Source organism: Schistocerca serialis, chromosome 5 (genome assembly GCF_023864345.2).
Source record: "Schistocerca serialis cubense isolate TAMUIC-IGC-003099 chromosome 5, iqSchSeri2.2, whole genome shotgun sequence".
Lineage (NCBI taxonomy): Eukaryota > Metazoa > Arthropoda > Insecta > Orthoptera > Acrididae > Schistocerca > Schistocerca serialis.
In genome coordinates this window covers 189,419,166-189,434,937 of record NC_064642.1, presented here as the reverse complement: position 1 = coordinate 189,434,937, position 15,772 = coordinate 189,419,166, and the positions used below count along the sequence as shown (strand labels likewise).

The following is a 15,772-nucleotide window of genomic DNA, read 5'->3' as shown; positions in this document are numbered from 1 at the left end:
TTTTTATCTATGGCCTTTTGTTGCTGACATTTGAGCACACCAAACAGTATTGTAGCATCTGATACATAGCAAGACAGTATTGTTATACATAGAGTATGGCCTAATTTGTTACACTTGAGATCTCCACATACACGGTATTTGTACTTCTTATTCTGGACAAGTTGAGTAGTAATCTAAAATCATCACATGACTCCTTCAGATTAACTATGTGAGGAATCTGAACAGAAGGGAATTTGTTTATATTGTGGAGAAGCTTTTAGACTAACTTTATCTCTCATTATGACACTGAAAACATGATCAGGAGTCACCATAATGGACTGAATATCTTTAGAAAAGTCCTTTCAGCCTTCCTTGGAGGGACATTCAGAAAAAACAACAAAGAAGTCACAATAACCATCCACTATTGTATGAAAGAGAAGAGGATTCCATGCTTAACCTACAAAGCCAAAGGTCAGCCTCTTGTTCCAACAAATTTAAATCACAAACAACTTTGTTGAGACACCCTTGAGATGAAAAGTTGCTTGTTTGATTCATAGTGGCCTTGAAATGTTGGTTGGTTGGGGCATTAAGGGGCTAAACAGTAAGGTCATCAGCCCCTAGTCAAAAAGCAGTTCATCTGGAGCTAGTTATGTCCATCATAAATGTGATGAATGATGAAAGTATGTAGCAGTGGTAAAACTGAGGCACTGAAGGTAGTATGGGTGTCAGAGCTAAGAAATACATTATGAAAGAGTAAAAAGAATATGGACTGGGCCAGTTCATACGTCGGAGCAGACAAGGGATTTCCTAGGGCTCAACTGTAGCAAGAAACACCCCACCAGCTTCTGATCCCTTGCCAACTTTAGTAAGGGAGAAGACAGTTATAGAGTAAAGAAAGCCTTCTAGTCAGGAGATCCACAACAGTAAAAGTGGGAAAGCTAAAAACATAGTGGAAATCAGTTGAACGGTCAATAAAAGAACGTGAGGGAAATAATTAAAGCAGCAGGAGAGTGTTCCCACAATGTTTTGCACTCAACGGGAGCCATCTCTCTCCTAGGTGTCCCATGCCCGATCTATTATAGTCAAAAGCATTAAATAGAGGAACAGCATCCACCATACTACCCCAAAAATAGTAAATAGGATGCAGCAGAAGAAAAAGCAAACTGCATCTAAAAGCAATTAAAACAGATTAAAAGAGGGAGGACAGAGACAGCTGGCATAAGAGATGGCATTGAGGGTACCCCAGGCCCTACAAGCTGTGGGAGAAGCTCCAACCTCAACTGCCCTGTCCTTACACTGAAGATAGTTTAAAATATTATCTAAGAATGAAAACCACTTTCATGGAGAAAACAGAGAACCAATTCAACTGTCCATGAGTCCTCCACCAATACTAAAGCAAAAAATTTGGAGAACCATGCTTAGTGTGGAGGGCCAGAAGGAAAGATCATTCCACTGGGATAAGAGCTACTCTCTGTTAGGATCTGCGACTGCAATGTGGAGGAGACTTGTTACATAAAATAAAACTATAGCTTAGTGTGGTACGACCAATGTGGATGCAACATAGGATGGTGGATTCTTTCCAGGGGGAATGGGAGGAGAAGCACCATGTAGCAGTAGTCACCTTGATAGTGCAGAGTTTATTAGAGGGATGGTAGTGTACCACATGTTGTTCCATCTCTGATTGGACCAATATCTTTTTTGCATCCACAAATCCATGACTGAGATCAGTAGAGCAAACATGGTGCAGGTAACTGTTTCTCTAGCCAGATGGTTGACCAGTTCGTTACCTATGATACCAATATGACTTGGGACTCAAAGGCAGACAATTGAGCAGACGCTCCAACTATGGACAGAGAGAAGGTCATGAGTAGCAGATATCACAGAGTGACAAGAGTTACATCCATCAGTGGTCTGGGGACTGCTGATTGAGTCATTATAAATATTGTTTTTCAGGGGAAAAAAAGAAAGAAAGAAAGAAAAGAAAAGACATGAGCTCCTAAACTCCTTGTCAGGTCATGAAGGCCCTAAGGATGTTTACCACCTTCTGTGTCATCCTTTGTCTTGCAAAGCTGTCCCAGACATTTTGCAGACTTTCCAGACTGTGGAGCCACTATTATTTGGTCAAGTAGCTCCACAATTTGCATCACAAGGTTGTTTGCACCACATACTGGTCCTCCCACCAAGGAAAAATCCTTGGCAGTAGAGGGACTCAAACCTGGGTCTTCCACATGGCACCCATCTATGGTGACCACTCAGCTATGGAGACAGACTCGATAAAAAATAGGGCTCTGTTAATGACTGTCAGCTCCACCATAAAAACACTAAATGTTCCTAGCAACAAATGCTGTTCCTGACCAGCAGGAGATGTAAAAGTATATATATTGCCATCCATGGTTTTAGAGCCATCAGTGTAAATGACAATAGCATCCTGATACTACTGAAGAACTGAAAGGAATAGATGCTGAAAGATCATGAGGATGACAAAACTTTAGGAGTTTGAAATAGATAGATCAGTCCTAATTAGTGGCCTGGGTACTAACCAAGGGGGAAGGGCAGGGGAGGAACAGGGAAACATGGGGAGCACATTCTAAATAGGTCACAGGTCACGTGGAGGTCCCAGCAAAGGAACTTGAGCTGTATTCCAACAGGTAATCCCACCAAAGGGCTGGTGTCAGGGGATCAAATGTCCCTCGTATTCAAAAAGAAAGTGATACATAGATCACTAGCCTCTGATGGCAATGAGGAGTGTGATATTCAGCACACATCCCTGTGGAACACCATTCCCTTAGACTCATGGAGAGATGAGTGATGTGCCAACTCTAACCTGGAGCAATCAGTGGGATAAGAACTAGCAAATGAAAATCAGTAGGAAGCCTCAAAATCCTGTCATGAAGGTAAGTAAGATGTGGCAGCAAAAAGTGGTGTTATATGCCTTATGTAGGCAAGGAAAGTCTTAGCATTTAGAAAAAACGTGTCAAATTGCCATTTCTAACCAAATGAGATGGTCGGTTGTGGATGATTCCTCCCATGAACCACACATTGCTTCTTACTGCTTTTAATTAGACAGTGCACCTTAGTGCAAAGTTGCTTAAAAGTGAGGAGGGTAGACAGTAAAACATGTCACTTGATACGATGCAAGGCTCTTCAGCAATCCTGGATAATTGTTACAATGTTGTTGGTCCACCATGGCACTGGCCAGGGGTGCAGGGGGACTGTAGAAGGGGGGACACCAACTCCAGTGGTGTGGGTCTCCTGCAATTTTGCCAATGTAATCTGACAGAGAGGGGGCGAAGGTGACCACAGGGGCATACAACTACCACTTGGCTCTTCGCAGTGCTTATTGTGGTAACTGGTCTGTCAGACAGAGGGAAGGAAGTGACAGGATCATAGGAAAATGGTCACTGCCACAAATATCAGTATTTAGCAACCATTATGGTGAATCCATGAGATTGGGTGAAGATACTGTAAGATCAATAGCCAAAAAGGTGCCATTTGTGGCACATAATTTGGTAGGATCATTGAAGAGACACAGATCAAGATAAGAAAGAAACTGGTCAATCAGACAGCCACTACCAGAAAAAGTAGTACTTCCCCACAGGTGTGCACTGATACCCCAAGAAGGAGAAAAGGAAGGGGGTGGGGGGAGTTGTTGAATTAAAGTGATCATCTCCAGTTAAGTCAGTGGCCTACCTGCAGATAAATAAACATTACAAATGCTGACTACAGGGGTCATTTGCACCCACGCCACTATTACTTCCAATATGGTACAGACAACATATGTGCGAACCAGATTCCTCTAGATGTCTTCTTGAGAGCAGTACAGTGCTGACAGACTGGTAACCTCAAAATGTTGGGAATAGTCATCAGTGAAATGTGTTTCTTGGAGAGCAACACAGATTGCAGATCAAGAGAAAATCAGTTGTATTTCTGGCCACAGGTGACAGTAACATCCATTACTGTTCCATTGGATCATCATATTGTGGGTGTGCTGTTTAGGCATGATGGTTCCAGCAGGACTTGTCACACCATCAGAATCACTGTCTATCATTGAAGCAGATGGAATCACATCAATGAATATTGGTTCAGAATCCTATAGGCTGTATTAGGTCTGCACCTGCCAAGCACATTCCTAGCACTGTTGTGATACTGTTGGTGTTCCTTATGCTGTTTGTGACCATTTCAGCTTTCTCTTGTGGCTATGTCATCCTCCTGGCATTCTGGATTTGGTAAGCACCTGTGAGGTGCACTTTCCAGAGCATCAGGCACCTGTTGCAGTTGCATATTACATCTGCACCAGCTGCAGCAATCTCTTGTGGTGGTAGTTGCGGTCTGGTGTCCTGTACAATGTCTTCTGCTTGGTTATGTTGATGGTTTCAGATGGTTGATGTGCCCTATCTTATCCATGACCATTGTGTCTGTCTCCCAAGGAAGTAACTGCTATCTGTTGCCACCTATGAGGCCTGATTCTTGTAACTAGAGAATGACGGTCAACTCCCGTTCCTGGATGTCCTGATGAAGAGCAAAGCAGATGGCACATTTGGCCACAGTGTATATAGGAAACTAACATGCACCAACTTATATCCACAGGCAGACAGTTGCCACCACCCAGCACAGAAGAAAGGGCTGCTCAGAACGCTTGTACACCAAACCACAACACTCTCAGGCCTAGACAATTAGTGGATACTAAACAAAGGCCATCCACAAAGCAATACAGCCTACAATATGACTTGATACAATGGAAGAGGAACAAGCAAAAGAGACCAGAAAGGAATCCCTTCTACTGTATACAGGGCATATATCTGTTAAGATCAGCAGGATCCTGAGGAAACACAAAATTAAAAGTGTGTTCTGCCCGCTCAGCAAGATCAATGCACTCCTTGGAATGGTCTAGGATGGTCTAGTGTTAAGAAAATCTCGTATTTACAATATACCTCATGAATGTGGCATGTCTTCATTGGTCAATCATCCAGAAGTGTGGACATAAGACATAAGGAACACTAAAGACTTACCAGGTTACAACAGGCCACTAAATCAGCAATAGCAGAATATTGCCTGGAACTCGGACCTACTATGAATTATTACAAATCCACGATCCTGGCTCAAACACCTAAATTCTGGGGAACTGTCATCAATGAATCTATTGAAACCCAGATGGTGGAGAAGCTAATAAACCAGAAGCAGGATACTGGCTCAGTACAGCATGGAATCCAACTTTGGAACCACTACAGAAACACCTGTAATGAGCCTCAGATGACAAGAGGTATAATTAACAGGATCATGCCTCATACAGAGCTCCAGGCAGCAACTGCCTCCTCAGGAGATAGCCACAGTGGTCAAGGACAAAATAGCAAACAACATCAATCACCTGAAACCTCAGGCACAAAACCTGGGAGCTCATATAATACAAAACACCAGAGAGCAGCTACCACCACAAGATATTGCTGCAGCATGTGTGGACACAATATGCAACTCAAACAGCTGCATGGTGCTGCAGAAAGCGCACCTTGCAGGCACATACTGAATTCAGAATGCCAGGAGGATGGCATGGCCACGAGAGAAAACTGCAACAGTCGCAAACAGTGCAAGGAACATGTACAGTGTCACAATAATGCTAGGAACATGCCTGGTGGATGTAAACCTAATACGGAACACCATGGGATGGCTGCCACCATGGAAGACAGCTGCAATGGGCGCAGACAGAAGAGAGAAATCCTGGAGATGGACATCACCATAAGAAACAACCACAATGGACACAGATGGCATAGTGAACACCAGGCAACATCCAGGAACAAATACGGGGCCTGGTCAGAAAAGCAACCTATCTCAGGAAACATCTGATGAAGATGCTGAGTTACATTGTTGAAATATCATGTTAGGAAGACACAGACCACCAGCAATATACCAAATTCTATTACATGACAGCCATAAAGACGTCAGGGGAAAGGCTGGAGGAACTGTAATTGCAGCAAGATAGGTGAGAAAGGTGGAAAGGACAAGTGGGGATAATAAATGTGGTGTAAAAGAATATGTGGCTGTAGGAGTGATGAGGTGGGTGTAAGTAACTATTGATTTTGTGGTGATAGGAAAATCCATTTCTGGTCACAATGAGAAGCTTATATAGATAGAATGTTGAATAACCAAATCCTGAGAAGAGGCAAAGATTTCAGGGCATGTCACTGGTGATTAAAGTGGCAAATACAGAGACCGCAGTGGAGATGACAGACAAGGAGTGAAAATGGTCGGAGTAGCATGGTAGTGAGTTTGCTAACGAGTATGCCCGTGACACAGCTATAAATATGTGGCAACACAGATGACAGAAAAAGATAGTGATAGCAACGAGTACATCAGACAATGACATTGGCAGGGACACCAGTGATGCAAATATTCGATCCTTGCAAGAGGGATGCCATTAATGGCAAAACAGTTTAGTTTGCTAAGTAGAAATTTGTGATCCATTCATTCAAAAACTCTGGCAAGGTTACTGAATCTACCAGCTGGGTGATTTTTCTTGTTTAGTGCTGTCAGTACTTCATTTTTGAGCTCCAGAATTGCTTGCTGTATGGAGAATCCTGTGCAAAAGTAAAAATGAGAAGTGATTAACAAATTCTGGTCAGTTAAACGAGTCAGTATTCTGTTATAGGCCACATAGTCAAATACTTATGAAAAGACTGGAAAGAGTGATACAGAGTGAACAAATAATAATAATTTGAGGTACAGCTTGTTCTACATTAATAAAAAGGTATAAGGCAGATGGGTTAATCATAATGTCAGATGACTGGGCTAGTTATAAGGGGTTAGATGAAGTAGGGTACATGGATTTGGCTGTGAATCACTTGGTAGAATTTAGGTACAAAAGAAACAGGAGCATGTACAGACACAATTTAAGGATACTGGGGCAATAAAAAGTATTATTGGGTGAGGGAAAAGGAGAACTTCAGTGTTATAGAGCCTTTTAGATGAGTATGACTAAAAGAATAATATTCCACAAAACTGGTGCTTGTCTGTTTTTTAAACCCTCATTGCCAGTTTTGTAAAGGCCTTGTCGCTACTGCTGTGGAGTCGCCTTTGTTGTTACGGTAGGCAGAGTTTGTGAGTTCATGAAATGGCTTCTGGTGCAGCACACCACTAAGACAATTTCTCCCTGCCACTATTACACAGATATGCCCCAGGGTCAGGTAGCAGGATAGGAGAAAGAAGGTTCTACAACACCTCAACAAATTAGTAACTGTGTCACACAAATTAGTTAAAAGGTTTACTTATCTTTTTGACTAGATGAATAATGAAGTCTGCAACATTGCTTGCAATATAATACAAAAAAAGGCCCTCAATGGCTAAGTGCAAATAATCATAGGTAAGCTCCATAGTACATAGCAAATGCAATTTACAGCGACTGTCTGTTCATATCTAAGAGTTCACTAAAAGATGTTCCCTGTATAAGTCAACCCTAGACAATGATCTATAACCACGTGAGCAAGAGTTGCTCTTTTACCTTTCGAGTAGGCTTCTGTCTGTTGTCGTCTGGTCATTGGCAGATTGTACTCAGCCAGCAATTGGCTGAGGCAAAGTCGATAACTTCATCCCCAGTGCCACATGTGGCACTGTTGGAACCCATGCAAGTGGTGAGTATGGCACTGGCACCTGCTTGCATCTTTATGCCTGTGCTGCTTTTGCTCTGGCTGTGTCTTGTTTGGACAAAAAAGCAGTTTGAGTTTTTTTTTAAAGGTGCTGGATGTATGTGCCAATGAAAGAGAGTTGAGTTTTTGTTTAGAAATGGTGGTGAATATTTTTTTATTTGAATTTTTGCAACTATTTTTGTTTCAGTAATTTTGTTTTATGTTTAGTTTTGAAGTATTTCTTGGATGTCAACCTAATGGGGACACTAATCTGCTATTGGTAAGTACTGGCGCATATCCTATTACTGTAACTTTCATTTCTACACTGGTTTTGTCTAACAGTGATTTGCTATGTGGTGGTCCTTGCATTGTGTGATGATGTTGACAATTGTACCTACATCCGCATCCAAACAGATACTCCACAAGTCACCATACAGTGCATAGTAGAGGGTACCCTGTACCACTACTTGTCATTTCCTTTCCTGTTCCCCTCACAAATAGAGTGAGGGAAAAACAACTATCTACATGCCTCCCTATGAGCCATAGTTTCTCTTATCTTCATGGTCCTTATGCACAATGTATGTTGGCGGCAGTAAAATCGTTTGGCAATCAGCTTCAAATGCTGGTTCTCTAAATTTTCTCAGCAGCGTTCCTCGAAAAGAGCATCGCCTTCCCTCCAGGGATTTTCATTCAAAGCTCCCAAAGCAACTCCATAACACTTACACATTGTTCGAGCCCACCGGTAACAAATCTAGCAATCTGGTTCTGAACTGCTTCAATGTCTTCCTTCAATTTGACCTGGTGCGGATCACAAACACTCGACCAGTACTCAAGAATAGGTCACACTAGTGTCCTATTTGCAGTCTCCTTTATAGGTGAAGCACTGCTTCCTAGAATTCTCCAAAAAAAATTGAGTTAGTCAACCATTTGCCTTCCCTACCACAGTTCTAACACGCTCCTTCCACCAAATATTGCTCTGCAATGTTATGCCCAGATATTTAAATAACTCGACTGTGTCAAGCAGGATACTAGTAATACTGTATTTGAACTTCACAGATTTGATTTTCCTACTCATCCACATTAACTCAAATTTTTCCACATTTAGGGCTACCTGCCATTCATCACATCAACTGGAAATTTTGTCCAAGTTGTCTTGTATCTTCCTACAGACACTCAACTTCGACACCTTACCATAAAGCATGGCATCATCAGCATGCAGACTGTTGCCCGCCCTGTCTGCCAAATCATTTATGTACATAGAGAACAACAGCAGTTGTATCGCACTTCCCTGGGGCACTCCTGACAATACCCTTATCTCTGATGAACACTTGTGGTTGAGGACAACATACTGGTTTCTATTATTTAAGAAGTATTTGAGCCACTCACATATGTGTGAACTTATTACATATGCTCACAACTTAATTAACAACCTGCAATGGGACACTTTGTCAAATGCTTTCTGGAAATCTAGAAATATGGAATTGCCCCTTGCCTATCATGTGAGAAAAGGGCAATCTGAGATTCACACAAGTGACGCTTTCTAAAACCTTGCTGATTCATGGGTGTAAGCTTCTTGTCTCAGGAAAGTATATTATACTCAAAATGAGAATATGTGCAAGGATTCTGCAGCAAACAGAAGTTAGGGATATTGGTCTGTAATTTTGCAGATCTGCTCTTTTACCCTTCTTATACACCAGAGTCATCTGCACTTTTTCCAGTCACTTGGGATTTGGGCTGGGTGAGAGATTCATGACAAATGCAAGCTAATAAGGGGCCAGTGCCATAGAGCAGTCATTGTAAAATCAAACTGGGATTCCATCTGGACACAGTGATTTATTTGCTATCAAATCTTTAAGTTGTTTCTCTATGCTAGGTATGCTTATTACTATGTTGTCCGTACAGGAGTCTGTCTGATAGTCATATGATATTTTTGTTCAGGTTTCCTATGTTAATGATTTCTTGAACGTGAAATTTAAAACTTCGGATTTTGTTTTGCTATCTTCAATTGCCACACCAGGCTGGTCAACAAGGGCTAAATGTAAGCCTTAGTGATTTTATGTAAGACCAGAATTTTCTTGGTTTCTCTGCCAAATCTTTTGTTAAGGTGTAATGGTGTTATTTGTTCAATGTTTTAGCCGAGCGGTCTAAGGCGCTGCAGTCATGGACTGTGCCGCTGGTCCTGGGGGAGGTTTGAGTCCTCCCTTGGGCATGGCTGTGTGTGTTTGTCCTTAGGATAATTTAGGTTAAGTAGTGTGTAAGCTTAGGGACTGATGACCTTAGCAGTTAAGGCCCATAAGATTTCACACACATTTGAACACCTTTTTTTTTTTTTTTTTTTCCCCCCCACACATAGATCTTTTCACAGATGCACAAATCTCCACTAACCTTGGCTTGTCATCTTTCGTACATTCCGTTTTGAGCCTTGAGTGCAACAGCCTCTGTTTCCTCAGCATCTAACAAATTTCATTATTAAACAATGGTGGGTCTTTTCCATCCTTTGTCCACTTACTCAGCACATAACTCTCCAGACCACAATTTACAATCTGCTTAACCTTTGCCCATAATTCCTTTACATCCATCTTACTGGAACTAAGTCATGCCAATTCACTAATTGAGATGCTAATAACCGCTTATCTGCTGTATCTAGCAGAAACACTCTCCTGGCGTCTTGAGTGATTTATTAACTTTTGTAATCATAGTTGCTATAATGACAATATGATCACTAATACTCGTTTATATACTGACATTATCAATAAGGTCTGGCCTGTTTGTAGCTATGAGGTCTGAGATATTTCCATTGTGTGTGAGCTGCTGAGCTAGCTGCTGAAGATAGTTTTCAGAAAATGTGTTCAAAAGTATTTCACATGAATGTGTGTCTGTACCCCCTGCAATGAATCCATAGACATCCAAGTTTATACTCTGCAGGTTAAAGTTGCATCCAACAAGTATCACACGATCCGGGTATTTACGCACTATTGACCATAGACTTTCTTTGAATGACTATAGAACTGTCATAGCAGAAATACTTAGCCAGTAAAAACATCCAACAATTAACTAGGTTTCACCTACACCTGCTATATGCGGACAGATGACTAGACTGTCACACTCAACTTCGACCTCAACATAGACAATATTTTTGTCAATTACAATGAACACTCCCCCTCCTATGGCTTCTAATCTGTCTTTATGATATACGTTCCATGACTCACTAAATATCTCAGAGCTTTCCACTTTGGGTTCAGCCAGCTCTTGGTCCCAAGAATAATTTGAGCACAATAACTTTCCTGGAGGACAGTAAATTCAGGAACTTAATTACAAATACTTTGTCAGTTCACTGATAAAATTGTGATCACCATTTGATTTCCCTCGCTGCATACTGACTGGCAAGTGTTCATCAGAGCACGTCAAACTACTGCCTAGTCTAAAAAACCCTCACGTGCGCTCCACAAATACTTTGCTACCTGAGTAGGTGCTTCCTTTGTGTAGAGCACCCCTGACCTATCAAGGGGAGTCTTACAAATCCCCACGTGATAACACAGGTCTAGAAATCTGCAGCCGAGACCGTCACAGAGTCGATGAAGCCTTCGATTGAGACCCTCCACTTGACTCCAGATCATAGGACCCCGATCAACGCTGGGAACAATGCTGCAAATTGCGAGCTCTGCTTGCACCCCATGTGAGGCCAGCAGTCTTCATTGCCTCTGCCAGCACAAATTGAGGATTGCCTCAGAACCCATGTGACAGGTGCCGTTGGTGCCAAAGTGAGTCACAAATGCAGATGACTGCATCCTGCATGCTTGATAGCCATAGGTAAGGCCACCTCCACATCTATTATGAGGAACCCTGGCAGACATACCAAGTGCACATTGGCTTCCTTTCCAGTCCTGAATGCTACCTGTCTATGGGACTCCACAATGTGCCTAACACTGGAGCACCAAATAACTAGTAGACCCTCCCCCACATGTGCCTTCTCAGTCCATGCTGAATGAGCAGCCGCCTGTCCATTCACAGGGTGAATAGGTGAGCCTAGGCAGCCAGTCTCCACATTGGCCCTCTGCCTCAAGTGACGCAAATGCATCCCAGCTGCCACTCACCCTGCTGTGAAGGCAGCTCCAAGGTGTTGGGGGCACAAGGAGGTGCTTCAAAAGCAGAGCCAGTGCGCAAAACAAGTGACACCTGAGGTGTCCCATGTGATGTGCCACATTCTGCACCACCACAGCACTCCGAGGCAGCAGCCTGAAGGTGACTGGCCATAGCCAAAAGCAGATTCAGCTGTTTGCAAACTGTGGCCAGCTCCTCCTACATCTGCACACAGTATGCACACACCCTAGCCATCCTAGCAAGATGTAACTGAAGAAGTGAGCTACAAAAGCAGACAATTCTAGAGACGCAGCTTGCTACCCTCCTGATGTGTTGCCAATGGGCGCTGATGCGTTAGTGAGCTATGCAACTGACTGTTCAGTGAGCAATTATTGTGCTACAGACTGAATGAATTTACACTTACAAAACCACTAGATTAAACCTCCTAAACAGAGAAACACACATGAAATTTAATAAATATTCTACGAGGAAAACACAGGAAAAGATAAACACTTAAGTGGCCATTGTACTAGTACTTGTATATAAGCCAAGAGCAGGAGCGCTTTGACACTGGTGTTAGCGTTTTCATAGAAAGCAATTGAGTACACGTTGAGGAGGAGGTAGTGTGAACAGAGAGATGTATTTTCTCAAATTATGGAAGAAGTTCCGAATTTCTGAGAGAGTGTTTATTTACTTTGTGACTCAAGAGAACAGCTTAATGTTACAATAATGGATTGGTTTATCTTGAGGCCTAGATTTGGGTGTGATTTGGTGAAGTCAACGAATCTTACAGTGGAAATGGTGTCTGTGGTGACACACTGATCTGTAGCGTAACGTGAGTTCTAGGTTAGGTTGGAATGCAACAGGGCGGTTGTGTGTTGGTGAAGACAACGAATCTGACAGCACAAAAGATATAATTGGAAACAGGCTGAACAGTAACTTTGTGCAAGATCTAGATTTGGTTGGAATGGAACAGTTAGGTTGTGAGTTGGCAAAGGCAATGAGGCTGACAGCAGAAAAGGTAAATGTGGTGACAGATCGATCTGTAGTGTAGCCCAAGGTCTAGGTAAGGTTGGAATGCAACAGTCTGCTTGTGAGCTGGTGAAGCCAATGAATCTGACAGATGAGAAGGTATCTGGGGTGACAGACTGATCTGTAGTGTAGCCCAAGGTCTAAGACAGGTTAGATTGGTTGTGAGGTGGTGAAGCAAACGAATCTGAAAGCATAAATGTATCTGCAGTGAGAGACTGATCTGTAGTGTAGCTTGAGGTCTAGCCTAGGTTGGAATGCAATAGTTTAGTTGTGAGTTGGTGAAGCCAACAATTCTGACTGCAGGAAAGTTATCTGTTGTGCAGTCTGATCTGTACCATAACCTGAGGTCTATGTTATCTTAGAAGTCACTAGTTTTCTAAATGAAAGCCAAGAAAACTAAATGCGGTATGAGACTCACTTGTAGCATAGCAAGAGATCTATGTTAGCCTTAATCTGCAAATTTTGTTGAGGTTATGCCAACATGAATGTACAATGTGTGGTTGATTTGTATCACATGTCTAGATATATGACCCTCTTTGCAATAACCTACTTGTATTTCTGACTTTGTCAAATATTTGGAGTAGGTGGTTTAGTTAAGCCTCAATAGTAGAAAATTGCCACTGATGTTATCTATGAACGATTTTTGTCATTGACTGACAACATTCTAATGTTTTCACTTAGTTTGCTACGATGCTTATTTGGTTTAGTTCTGAATATGTTTGGATTTATGAGAAATTATTTATTAGAAATATTTCATTTTTACCAAGTACAAGGTAAGCTACATTTATTTGTGAAGCAAATATTATCTCCAAGAATAGTGGGAGCCATTGTTAAAAATAGCAGACTTAGGAAAAAGTACCTGAGACTGTAAATGCATTTATAGTTTACTTCACTTGTACGATAGTTTTGGCCTCTTTTCTTTAGAAGCATGGTTTTTTTTCCATTACATGTGCTGCATTTTGAGAAATTTAATGCGTATTTTTTACTTTGGCAGTTTCTGTCATTTTCACAAAACACTGGTAGTTATTGTTGTTGGTAAACCGTCAGTACTATATGACTGTATGTTTCCAGGTCAACTATTGTGTTACAACACTCAAAACGCTGTTCAACACCATGTTCATTAACATGCAGGGCCTGGGACTTAACTCAATTTTTTGCATGTATAGCCACTCCCCCTTACTTTTCATGAGTTCTGCAGTAGTATGGTAGCAGCATGTATCCATCACAATGAATCTGTTCGTTTCCAGTGATTTCCATGTGGTTTTCTAATAAGCAAAACAAGTCTGCTGAAATTCCATCATCTTTTCATTTTCCGGAACAGAAATGAGAATTTCCCCTTTCTCGTTTGTTACCATATCATGATAAGGAAAGTTGCTACTCACCATATAGCAGAGATGCCAAGTCACAGATAGGCACAACAAAAAGATTTACACACTTAAAGCTTTAGGCCAATGGCCTTTATCAACAAGACACAGATAAGCACATACACGCTCACGCAAATGCAACTCACACACATGACTGCAGTCTCAGGCAACTGAAACCACACTACAAGCAGCAACACTAGTGCATGATGGGAGTGGCAACTGGGTGGGGGAAAGGAGGAGGCTGGGATGGGGAGGGTGACGGATAGTATGGTGGGGATGGCGGACAGTGAAGTGCTGCAAGTTGGGCGGTGGGCAGGTGAGATGTGGGGAGGGGGAGGGGGAGTAGTGGAAATGGAGAGAAATAGAGAGAAATAAATAAAAAATAAAATGAAATAAATAAGAAAACGCAGGGTGTGATGGTGGAATGATGGCTATGTAGTGTTGGAATAGGAGCAGGGAAGGGGCTGGATGGGTGAGGACAGCGACTAATGAAGGTTGAGGCCTGGAGGGTTACGAGAACGTAGGATGTATTGGAGGGACAGTTCCCACCTGTGCAATACAGAAAAGCTGATGTTGGTGGGAAGGATCCATATGGCACAGGCTGTGAAGCAGTCATTGAAATGAAGGATATCATGCTTGGCAGTGTGTTCAGCAACAGTGTGGTCCACTTGTTTCGTGGCCACAGTTTGTTGGTGGCCATCCATGCAGACAGACAGCTTGTTGGTTGTCATGCCTACATAGAATGCGGTACAGTGGTTGCAGCTTAGCTTATAGACCACATGACTGGTTTCACAGGTAGCCCTGCCTTTGATAGGGTAGGTGATGTTAGTGACCGGACTGGAGTACATGGTGGTGGGAGGATGTATGGGACAGGTCTTGCGTTTATGTCTATTACAGGGGTATGAGCCATGAGTAAGGGATTGGGAGCAGGTGTTGTGTAAGGATGGATGAGTATATTGTGTAGGTTTGGTGGACAGTGGAATACCACTGTGGGAGGGGTGGGAAGGATAGTGGGCAGGACATTTCTCATTTCAAGGCAAGACGAGAGGTAATCAAAACCCTGGCAGAGAATGTAATTCAGTTGCTCCAGTTCTGGATGGTACTGAGTTACAAGGGGAATGCTCCTCTGTGGCTGGACGGTGGGAATTTGGGAGGTGGTAGGAGACTGGAAAGATAAGGCAAGGGAGATTTGTTTTTGTACAAGGTTGGGAGGATAATTACGGTCAGTGAAGGCTTCAGTGAGACCCTCAGTATATTTCGAGATGGACTGCTCATCACTGCAGCTGCGACAACCACGGGTGGCTAGGCTGTACGGAAGGGGCTTCTTGGTATGGAATGGGTGGCAGCTGTCAGAGTGGAGGTATTGCTGGTGGTTAGTAGGTTTGATATGGATGGAGGTACTGATGAAGGTGGAGGTCAACATCTAGGAAGGTGGCCTGTTGGGTTCAGTAGGATCAGGTAAAGCAAATGGGGGAGAAGTTGTTGAGGTTCTGGAGGAATGTTAAAGACCTGCTCTCCTTCTACCAGTCCCTACAGTGGAAACACTTTTTCGCCACCAACTCGACCAATCAGATTTATTTCACTCCTCCACCCAACCATGATCCACCCACACTGCCTCCAACCCATCCCTAGAGTTTCTTAACCTAAAACCTTGCTTCACCATCATTCCCCAAATCCCTCAACATACAGACTATCCTCACATCC

General features: G+C 42.6%; 1 protein-coding gene across 1 annotated transcript in view; it reads right to left on the bottom strand.

Annotated features, from left to right (window-relative positions):
- LOC126481149 (dynein regulatory complex subunit 4) overlaps nucleotides 1-15,772 on the bottom strand; it is a 141,795-nt gene that overhangs the window by 114,643 nt on the left and 11,380 nt on the right. The gene's annotated exons all lie outside the window — the stretch shown is intronic.